This window comes from Pundamilia nyererei, unplaced genomic scaffold (assembly GCF_000239375.1).
Source record: "Pundamilia nyererei isolate P.nyererei 1_Seehausen unplaced genomic scaffold, PunNye1.0 scaffold00140, whole genome shotgun sequence".
NCBI lineage: Eukaryota > Metazoa > Chordata > Actinopteri > Cichliformes > Cichlidae > Pundamilia > Pundamilia nyererei.
In genome coordinates, this window is record NW_005187541.1 from 1,659,800 (window position 1) to 1,671,390 (window position 11,591).

The window sequence follows — 11,591 nt, forward strand, 5'->3', positions numbered from 1 at the left end:
CACACCAAAACAGTAAAATCATAAATATTGCATGTCTCTATCGCTTATGGGAATATCGGAAAAATCTTGACATGCACCCGCCTACCATCTGTGAATCTCAGCCCATAGAAACAGCTCTAATGGTGATGAAATGTGCCTTTCTTGGCATGAGAACACAACAAACTGGAGGATCAAAAGAGTTTGGGATGCGCCAAGATGAGCTATGATATGTGGTTGCACTAAAGTGATCTTCTTGTTGGATCTAATGCATGACAAGTGTAGGGAAACTTGATAGAGTTGTTAAGCAGTAAGACTTAGGGAGAAGTGCACTTTCTTCCAGATGAAACTGTCTAGATCAAGGCCTTTTCCTTTGACTCGTCCAGCCATTACTGAATGATGAGTTATTGTGCCTTCAAACTTCTGTTTGTAATTCTTTGTCACACTTAATCCTACTTAATCCTTAGATACGGTAGCGGCAAGCTGTAAGATTCAAGGTGGGACAGCGTTCACTAAGAGACACAACTACATGATTGGGTTAGTGTACAGAAACATCTGTGCCACATATGGACTAGAAGTCCCCAAGTCCCAGTGGGAGATACCACCAAAGGTGGTTGGGAGCAACAGAGCTAAAGTCCTTTGGGTCTTTGAGTTCCAGACAGACAAGCAGCTGCTGACCAACCAACCAGACATAGCGGTGGCTGACAAGGGGCAGAAGACCCCAGTTATGAGAGATGAGGCATCCCCAGTGGACTGTCCTCAGCCCTATTATGCTATGAGCAAAAAAGTTTGGATTATGATTATGCTCACAGCGCAATATTTTCACTGGAGTGAAACTAGGCAGCAAGTAAAATCCATGCAAAAGTAAGTGCTAAAATTAATTACTCACTGGAACTTCAATTTCTTGGTTGACAGCGTTGTGATCTGGAATTTGTGTATTTCCATGTAAATGCTCTTCATGAGTGGATATGTTGTCAAGGATACACAGTATTCTTTGTAGCGAGTGTTTTTTTTTACTTAGCCTGTAAAAAAACACATCATACCTGCACTTCGGCTTTGCTTATCTGTTTGGTTGTGTGCCTGTAACATGGAGCAAAGGATTTGAAAGTGTGCTAAACCGTCAAAAAACAATATCTGCTAGTAGTGTCACATTGATGACTTTTACAGACCCAGAAAGCAAGAGGCTATGTGCTTAATGTGTTAAAAAAATGTGGCAGTGCAGTGAGACTGAGTTGCACAGAGGGAAAGAGACAGGATCCATGCAGGATGGAGGCTGTGACTTGTAGAACTGATTGTAATATTTGGAAACAGTCTCACTTGAAGGAGAGGTGAGGAAGGAAGTTTTTTTTAATGGAAGGTTGAGAGGTGCCGGAGGAGAGTGCACCAGCAGATGAACAAGTAAATTCTTACTCCTACAGGTGTCAGAGGTAACTAAGAGCCAAGAGATTCTGAATTAGCTGAGGAACAAGTGTTCCAGTCACATGATACAAGGTTGGCCCCAGGCTTCACCAGTGTGGCAAGAAACTGAGGCAACCTGCGACTGAATAACAGAGTTTAAAACACAAACCTAACTCCTTAAACTGCCACATCATGACATCATATCCACTTCACTGCCCATGCCAAGATAACTTGTAGGGAACAAAATACGTATTACCACATCCTGAACACTTAACAGTAAGCTAACAGTGAAATGAAAGTATCCTTGAAATAAGACTCTGCAAACTACAAAGTAAGAACTGATGATAAGAATTTCCAGCCTGTGGTGCAGCCCAAACTTTCACAAGTCCCCTAGGCAGTATCCCCTTTTTCTTCGAGGTATGGAAGCTTTTATTTATTTATTTATTGTCAGCCAGAGGCACCAAAAGTAGGTAAATGCCCCATGAAAAACAGAAAGTGAAAATGGGAATATTCAAATGTTTGACTAATTCAAAAGAAAACCATTTAATAAAACATGTTTGGCCCTGATGGTATTAAATAAAATTAGGTAGAACTATACTTGAGATATAAGCATGGATTAAAAACGTGACTGAATTATTTAAGGTTGTTTTTTTTTTTTCCCCTTCAGGTCCTGAAATCACCAAGAACACCATATTTTTAAATAAAGTTCTGACAATAATAAGAGTAGTAATTTGTGCAGACTTAAAAAAGAGCAAAGCACTTTGATCATGTGCAAAGGTGCACTTTGTTTCTCCTGTTTGTTGGTTGTCTTTATTCCTTAACTCTATAAACTAAACGTGAATTTTCTGAGAAATCATACTTAATAACAAGCAGAGGAGCAGCTTGACCGAAACCCTTAAATCATCTACGGGAGCACTAGGAAAAGTAAAACAAATAAGACTGCAATGACCCTGATGTGGGATGCATAGCAGTAACACACAGTTTGACCTGTTTTCATATAAATGTCTCATTTTGTAGAAAGTCAGGGTATATTTCTCGTCTGCTGGGACCAAACAGTCAGTGTGAATGATTTATAGCCTACAGCTGTGGGGACAATACACCTGAATGAGTTAAATGGGGCAGAATTAGACCCAACACAGCTGAATATTGATGCTTTAGTAATACTTGTTAACCTAGAAGTCTTCAGGCTTCAGGCTGAAAGATTGAAAGATGGAAATAAATTGTCAAATGGGAGACAAATTAAGAAGTGGTCTGGTTAAAGGATAGATGGATAAATTAGCATGAAAAGTGTCTTTGTTGTAGAAAGAGTGTTCAGTTTCAGGGCCATGGGAATTGTAGCACAGTAACTCAAATAAGTTCATGATAACAAAGAAAAAATTATTAGAAAAGCAAAGACAGAAGAGAATGGTTGTTTAAAAATGAATTCATAATCGTGAGTACTGATTTGTATGCAGTACTGCACCGAAAACCTCTCTGCGATTACTTTGAATGCTTGCAGATTGCTGCAGTTGCCTCCAGTTCGAATAGAAAACAATGACTTGTCTACAAAGACTTGCCAGCTTCTCAGCAAGCAGTAGCAAAATTTAACAAAGTGCAATGCAAACCATCAAAGTAAGAGCTGTGTTTCAGCACTTCAACTCACACATTTCAGAATTTACCTTGAATGCAAAATATCTCAGCTTTTGTGTTTGTGTAACCCTTTTCATGACTTCACTATCACATGTTGGCAAATTTGCAGGCAAACTAATGTTTTCCATGCAAACTAAAGGCAAATTCAGCAATTGCTACTGCAAATTTCACCTAGCAACTGCCAGATACCCCTCACCAACTCCATCAACCTGTGATTGCAATGGTGTCACTGAACCGTTTCTAGGCTTGGATGCATAAAGAAAAGCAATGAAATGAGCCAGAAGTAGAAGCAACATTGAGAACTGGTGACAGCTCCCATCCAGATCCCCCAGAGTACTTTTTACAAAGAACAATGAAAGGAAGAAGGTCTGAAATGAGAACGTAGTTCTGTAATGTAGGCGGGAGTTTATTGATCTCTGGGTACTGAACTCCATATAAAATGATCCTCAAATTTATTAAGCTTGATTATTGATTTAAAATACTGTTTGCTGTAACGCTGGATTCAGATCCTTGTATTTCTAATAAATCATATACATAACACATACAATGCCAACTTGAATTTACCAGCTAATGGAGAAAGGGATGACAGTGTACATTCATTAAGAAGATTTTAGATTAAACAATGGTCCCTTTTTAAATTAAAAGGCACCATTATATATAAGATTAGTACCATGTTGTATTAAAAAAGACCTTAGAGTAGTGATTGATGAACCGATTGAAGTATTTAATGTGAAAAAGTTGAGTCATTTTTCAATAACATTACATACAATCTGACTTCTTATTGCAACCAGAAGAGTTGACCCCCTACTGTTCACTGGAAGTAATTCATGTAAATTAATTCTTAACTGGGTTTGCTGGCAGTTATCACTGACGCTTTAGCTATTTCCTTGGAAAGCAAGGAAATAGGTAAAGATCCAAAATTGACACATGTAACACGATATTTTTTTTTAAATATGAAAACGTTTTACAATATCCTTTAAATTCCAAGGCTGAGATAATAAAACTAGTTATCATTCTGATTGATTCTTGCGCTGAAATAGCAGCTTATAGTCAAGCTGTGTGCTCAAGTGGTTTTGAAAACCTGCAAACAAATTGCACAGAGCGTTCAACAAATAGCTTAATCAGTCAAGCAGACCCCCAGCCCTATCTGGCATTTAAAAAGTGGACACTCCGTTCAAATAATAGCCCAGAGGTTACAAGTAATCATCACAGAACAATTCTCCTGTTCCCCAAGGAAATAACTCCCCAAAGCAGCTGCATTGTCCTTTTCTGTAAGCCCACAGAGTAATAACTCAGGTCGACACAACAGTGCTCACACAATGTAAAGGGGAGAAATGACAAGACTGTGTGATTGGCACGTTGTTTTTCTTCTTCCTCTTTAATATTCTTTATTGAAAGAGTTATACAATAGGGTGCATATGAGGCATTATGAGAACAAAAGAACAACAGAGACATAGCAAATTCAAAAACTACCAGGCTGACCTGACCAGAAATAACAAAGCTAGACAACTGTTCAAGAGGGTTAAAACAACTGATATTTTGAGGGGGGTATCTTTTGAAATGATCTGAATGAGTGCATCTACCCCTGTGACAGACTGGCGGCCTGTCCAGGGTGTACCCCACCTCTCGCCCTATGACAGCTGGGATAGGCTCCAGCACCCCCCCCGACGCTGAAAAGGATAAGCGAATGGATGGATGGATGGAGTGCATCTACAGAGTGGGCAATTTATATGGAAACACCATAATAACATGGGAATGGTTGGTGATATTAAAGTCCTGTTTGTGACACATTAGTAGGTCTATATGTGAGGGGGCAAACTCAATCTGGGTGGTGACCATGGTGGCCATTTAGAAGTCGGCCATCCTGGATACAACTTTTGTTTTTTCAATAGGAAGAGGGCCATGTGACACATCAAACTTATTGGTAATGTCACAAGAAAAACAATGGTGTGCTTGGTTTCAACGTAACTTTATTCTTTCATGAGTTATTTGCAAAGTTCTCTTTGTTCACAGCCATTGACATGTCGAAGAGGTTGACACGTGAGGAGCGGATTGAAATTGTGTTGATATCTGGTGAATGCAGTATCCGGGTCATTCCAGCAGATTTCAATGCAAGACACCCTACGAGACCACCCATCTCCCATGCTACAGTTAGCAAACTGCTTGCTAAGTTTCGTGAAACTGGTTCAGTGTTGGATTTGCCAAAATGTGGACGCAAGAAAACTGTCACTAATGAAGAAACATCAGTGGCTGTCCTAACATCATTCAGCAAGAGCCCACAGCGTAGCACTCGCCGCATGTCGCAGTGGCATTGGTCGAACATCCGGATATTAGCTACTCACAAATGGCACTCTTACGAACTCCAGCTACTGCAGCATCTCAACGAGGATGACCCAGATCGGCGCACAGAATTTGTAGAATGGGCAAAACAAAAATTGGAACAGGACCCTCAGTTTACTCAGAAGATTTTGTTCAGTGATGAGGCAAACTTTTATGTGAATGGTGAAGTTAACAAACAAAACCACCGCTGTTGGTCTGACACTAACCTACACTGGATGGATCCCTCCAAGACTGTTGGAACAACAAAAGTGATGGTTTGGTGTGGTATATGGGGTGCAACGATAGTGGGTCCATTCTTCATCAATGGAAACCTCAAGGCCACTGGATATTTGAAATTGCTACATGATGATGTGTTTCCCTCTTTATGCACTGAAGCTGGCACGTTCCCTGAGTTTTTCCAGCAAGATGGTACACCACCACATTATGGGTGCCAGGTCCGAGCATTCCTAGATGAACAGTTTCCTGGAAAATGGATTGGTCGCCGTGGGCCAGTTGAATGTCCCCCAATGTCTCCCGATATGACCCACTTAGACTATTATCTTTGGGGTCATCTGAAGGCAATTGTCTATGGTGTGAAGCTACGAGATGTGCAGCACCTCAAAATATGGATATTGGATGCCTTTGCTGGCATTTCTCCTGTGGTGTTGCTATCAGTGTGTGAAGAGTGGGAGAAGAGGGTTGCATTGACAATCCAACACAATGGGCAGCACATTGAACACATTTTATAAGTGGTCAGAAACTTGTAAATAACTCATGAAAGAATAAAGTTGCGTTGAAACCAAGCACACCATTGTTTTTCTTGTGACATTACCAATAAGTTTGATGTGTCACATGGCCCTCTTCCTATTGAAAAAACAAATGTCCATATAAATTGCCCACCCTGTACAATCTCCCTCTACAATCTCCACCATTGTCATCAGCCTCATTATCCCTAATAAGAAAACTGGTGTTGCTCTTGGCAGTTTGCCTTCTATCAGAAAGGCTTTCTGAGTTGGTAAATACTGTGAAGAGATCTGCTTGACTCTGCAATCCAGCTTAATCAAGTAGCTTTGGTATCAAAGCCTCATCTACCAGTAACTTGAGAAAGAAAATGAATACATTGAAGAAACTGATGTAAGCTGAAGTAAACTATTTAATTTACCAGTCAGGCCCTGAGTTTGGGATAGACCAGTGGTATAGGCAGTTTATGATTCCTGTAGGCTCAGAGATAGGGCGAGACACTGATCAGCTTCAAACCTGGCCAACCCAGACCTTTCTGTTTGGACCTGTTAACTGAGGTAGACTATTTTATCTAAAGACTACATGAAAATACTCTGCAGATTAGTGCAAAATAAACAGGTCAGTTTGCTGTACTGTGATGGTTTTAAAGTATAGAACAGTGTGTGACTGGTGTACAGTGACTTTGGTGCAAGTTGGGATACAATCAAGTTTAGCAGAGATGAATCTGAAGTTAAGCTGATGATGTTTAGATGGTTCATACCAACTTTAAACCATCTAGTATAAAGTTAGTATAAACAGTTCTCCATCCCCTACACTGACTGAAACATCTGCGTACATGTTGTTGGATTGTGTACAAATTTTGTACAAAGAGCAGTGAACCTCAGTGCATATCCATATCAGCTTATCACAGCCTGTACACTAAGAAAATTGACCTATTGTAACCTACTTTTCCCCACACTGAGTGGCTACAACTGATGTTAGGGTTCCCCACATGCTGAATCCCACTTTAACCTCTTCCCTACTCCCCTTTTCCTGTTCAGAGGCAAAGTCACCCACTACAATGTAGACAACAGAAAATATAGGGGTTTTTTTTAAGCTTCCTTCTTTTCCTTCTGATTCAAGCTGAGTATAACTAATATTAAAAATTAGACTATAGTTTTTATTCCCATCTTCTAATATTATTTTGTTATTGGATAAGTAGCTTTGCACAAAACGTTTAAGATGTTTCTTGTTAAACCGGACACAATAAGGTAATATTTGGAGAACATGAGACACCTGCATTCATTTTTGTTAAGTGAAAATAAGCAACCCAACAATTCCTCTCAGTGCATCCTTCTGCCCAAAGACTCAGTCATGCATTCAGCGTCATTAAACTCTTACAATTCAGAGATCAAAGACCCATTTTCTCAGTTATTTATAGAAGCCTAGCAGCTCTTAGTTGTGGAACTAAAGCCATACAACATCACATCATTAACAGTGTTTTCTCTTACAAAAATCACAGTTATTTTTATAATAGGGTGTTTATCTCATGGTCCTGGATTTCCGACGTAGGTTTTTGCTTTGGGACTCCTTTGGAATTCTTCTGCCTTCAGGGTCTCTTTTTGTTTGGCTTTCTTTTGGTCCTTGGTTTGTTGTCTACATTTTGACTTTAATTTATCAGGACAATTTCTGTTATTATTACTGAGTCTAATTATCCCTCAGGTTTCTGATTTCTCTTTTAACTTATGATCTTTATATTTTTCCAGTTCTACGTATTAATTATTTTTGTTGTGTTCACTATAGTTGCCTGTGTTTTCACGTTTCATTTTTCCATTTACTTCCTGTTTTTCGGTACGTCATCAACTTGAAATAAAGGGTCGCTTTGTGTTATTTCCGCCTGCCTTTTGGAGCCTGAATTTGGTACCTCAATCTGCAGGACATGACGGTTTATGAGGCTCTTAAGATGAGGGATTTTTTTTTTCATGTTTTCCCCATGTCAACATTTGATTGAGTCAGAGAGTCTCAGTAATGTCTGGAGCTGAATCATGCACATATATAAAGAATTAAGAACATCAAAAGTCCTCATGAATTCCGCTGATGCAGCACATGGGGATTTCTTCTCAGAGCTGAACACTGAGATATATTTAGAGAGGAGAAGCTAAGTAAATAAAATCTGTTTTTATTATTATTCTTTATATTCTATTCTATGTTATCCACACTTCAGAGAAAGAAGCTGTTCTGATGTTCTTTATGTAGTTCATCGTGATTCATTCATGTGTTTATGGGATTCTCTTTCAGCATTATTAAACTATTAAGACCACTGCTTTGCATTTCTTTGATCCTTTCCTTTGGCCTACAACATAACAGGGATTATGGTCCCTATATACTTTATTGATTTATTGAGGATTTGACAGGAGGGTCAAGGTAGCACATCTGAAAAGTCTTCTAGGTTTTCAATAAGTGGCTGCTGAGAACTATAGTACTGTGATTGTAATGTAATAGGAAGTTCCAGAACGTTGAATTTGTCTGCACCGGGTCCTGCTTAAGAGTCCACATAATTTATTTTTCTATTTTGCATGCAACAGTAATCTCAAATAAATTGGTCCATATGTGTTGTTTTACAAGATATCTATTATTTCCATAGAGATTAAAAAGAGCTTGTGAAGCTGATAAATTGATTAGTGCATGTTGTGTTCCAGCATTGATAAAAACAAATATTTAGGAGGTTGTGACCTCCAAAAATGAATTTTAAAAATCTCAGATTTGTCATTATAACTGGATTTTTTAAGTAATTTAAAAATGTTGTAATTAAAGTGTGAAAAGGATGTCTGAGGGGTGGTTTTCGTTTGTTTTTACTAGAGATGGACCGATCCGATATTACGTATCGGTATCGGTCCGATACTGACCTAAATTACTGGATCGGATATCGGAGAAAAATAAAAAATGTAATCCGATCCATTAAATATCACGAAAGCACCTCACAAAACTTGCAACACGCCGTAACTCACCTCAGAACGTTAGCACGTCGGAGCAGTATGCATCACGTGATAGAGCGGCTGTGGCATGCGGGACCTGTGGTCTGGATAGCATTTGGAGCTTCGCTAGCAACCCGGCATTTCATCTCCGACAAAGTTATCCCCGAGAGAAGTAAAGCAAGTGTGTAAGTCCATCTCTGAATGTTTGTAAAGCATTCCTGCATTAAGCTTAATGAGCGACTGCCTCTTGCTCTCCAGCTGCTACTTCAATCATGAAACTGCTTAACGATCAGCTGATCGGCTTTTCTGTCGCGAGTCCGTCTCTCTGGTTTGTTTTTGGCCCACTTTGCACCAGAAAGAGGAAACCAGCGGATAAACAACAGCAGCACGTTTAAGCTTGATCAGCTGTTGTTAGAATGTATTTAATATTACTTTCTACACCAGGATCTTTTTCTACGTAGCTGACGGCTGGTAACTGTGCAGGGGCGGATCTAGCAAAGTTTAGCCAGGGGGGCCGATAGGGCATTAACAGGGAAAAGAGGGCACAAAGACATACTTTTCTTTCTTATTCTCATTTAAAATGTCGAGCTTTTAATAAATAATTATCCGAATCTTACACCCAAAGTTTTAATTTGATGTAAAATGAATAGAAGTCAATTACTGTATATAGTGACTATTAAGTCTAATATATATACCCTAGTAAGCTATAGTACTTTTTCCTTTGGGAAGGTACCATCTGTGCAGTCTGCAATTTTGTTGAAGAAAGATGTTGAATCTATTTAATATTTCTTGAAAAATAATTGATTTCTGTGCATTTATTTTTATTAAGCATCATGAGGTGGAGCGTGAGGGGTGGTTCCCTATTTTTTATTTATTTATTTTTGTTGTTGCTGGGAGTTGGAACCCTATTAGTTAGGTTGCTTAATATTTACGCTAAGTACTCTTTAAAATACCAGAATAGGGAGGATGGTGTAGGTTTAAGTTTATTAGATTGATCAGTATTGCTGAACTATAAATAATTTTTTTTTTGCATACAGGTATAACAGAATAGCTTTAGTGTAGTTGTTGTTTTAAACTTGAGTATGAACTCATACAAAATGCAGCAAGATATTAAAAAAAAAAGTTTTGTTGATTAAAAAACACTATATCGGATTCATATCGGTATCGGCAGATATCCAAATTTATGATATCGGTATTGGACATAAAAAAGTGGTATCGTGCCATCTCTAGTTTTTACACATTTAGTGTTCCTTAAGATTGCAAAATACCACCCTCAATGCAGATTTAAAAAAAAAAATCAAAAGCTTGGAGAATGATAAATTTTCTATATCAACAGTTCAATATCTATCTAAATGAAGAAAACACATGAGAGCTGTGTCTCAGTTGCCAAGCTAATTTTTTAGAGGTTGAGGGGATAAAAAGGTATGTGTAGTTACCACCATCAAAGGCAAAGAAAAGATCAAAAGGAATTAAAATAGAGGAATGCCCACCACTGGCAGGAAGATCATTAGTGAATTCAAAGAAAAAAAGTATCTCTCAGCACTGGGAGTGTTATTTAAAGAGTGATTGTTTCCCTGGTAGAAGTACCAATAAATGTAAACTTGCATGTATATCTTAAAGTTGACAAACTACAGCATTTAATAATAATGACAAGAACTTTTATATGAATAAAACTCATTAAACTCTAAATTTACTTAAAGAAACAACAGTTTGTTATACATAGCTTGTAAGATTTTGCCCGTTTATAATATATTTAAGATTGTTTGCAAGTATCACGTTTTCACAATCTAGTAAAAAGCTGTCATCATCTTTCATTGTCCACAAAAATCTTAGTATAGTTATGTGTTTGATGAACATTGTAGGAGTTTTCTAGATTATTTTTAAAGTGTTTTCCTCTTAATCTTTTGCCCACACAAAAAGTGTATAAATGTGCTTATTTATTCCTGATATTAGGACAATTACTTACTGTCAGAAATGGTAAATGGCCTGCATTTGTATAGCGCTTTTCTAGTCCCTAAGGACCGCAAAGCGCTTCACATTCAGTCATTCACCCATTCATTCACACACTGGCGATGGCAAGCTACATTGTAGCCACAGCTGCCCTGGGGCGCACTGATAGAGGCAAGGCTGCCGGACACTGGCGCCACCAGGCCCTCTGACCACCACCAGTAGGCAGGTCAGATTAGTGGCTGACCTGCTCTGCCACCTGAGCTACAGCCACACCAGAAGATTACACACACAACAGTCCTCTCTGCACAGGTGACAACTAGCCAGCAAAACAACACCTGGTTGTAAGCTAACATTATGGCTGCTAATGTAAGGCTCCAGTGTTCTAAAAATCACACATATCCCTCTGATAAACAGTTTGATTGCATTGATTGCAGTCTTCCTCTGTGTAATTCAGACATGTTTGTCATACAGCTAAAATATGTATTAGGGCAGCTTCAGGGTGAAATTTGTTGAACTGACAAGTTTTTGCTTGTCACCAATGGCAAGTACTTAATTTTTAGTAATCTTTTTTTCAGAATGCCACAGCTCTGAGTCCAGCAGAGTCCAAGATCTCCATTTTGAAAA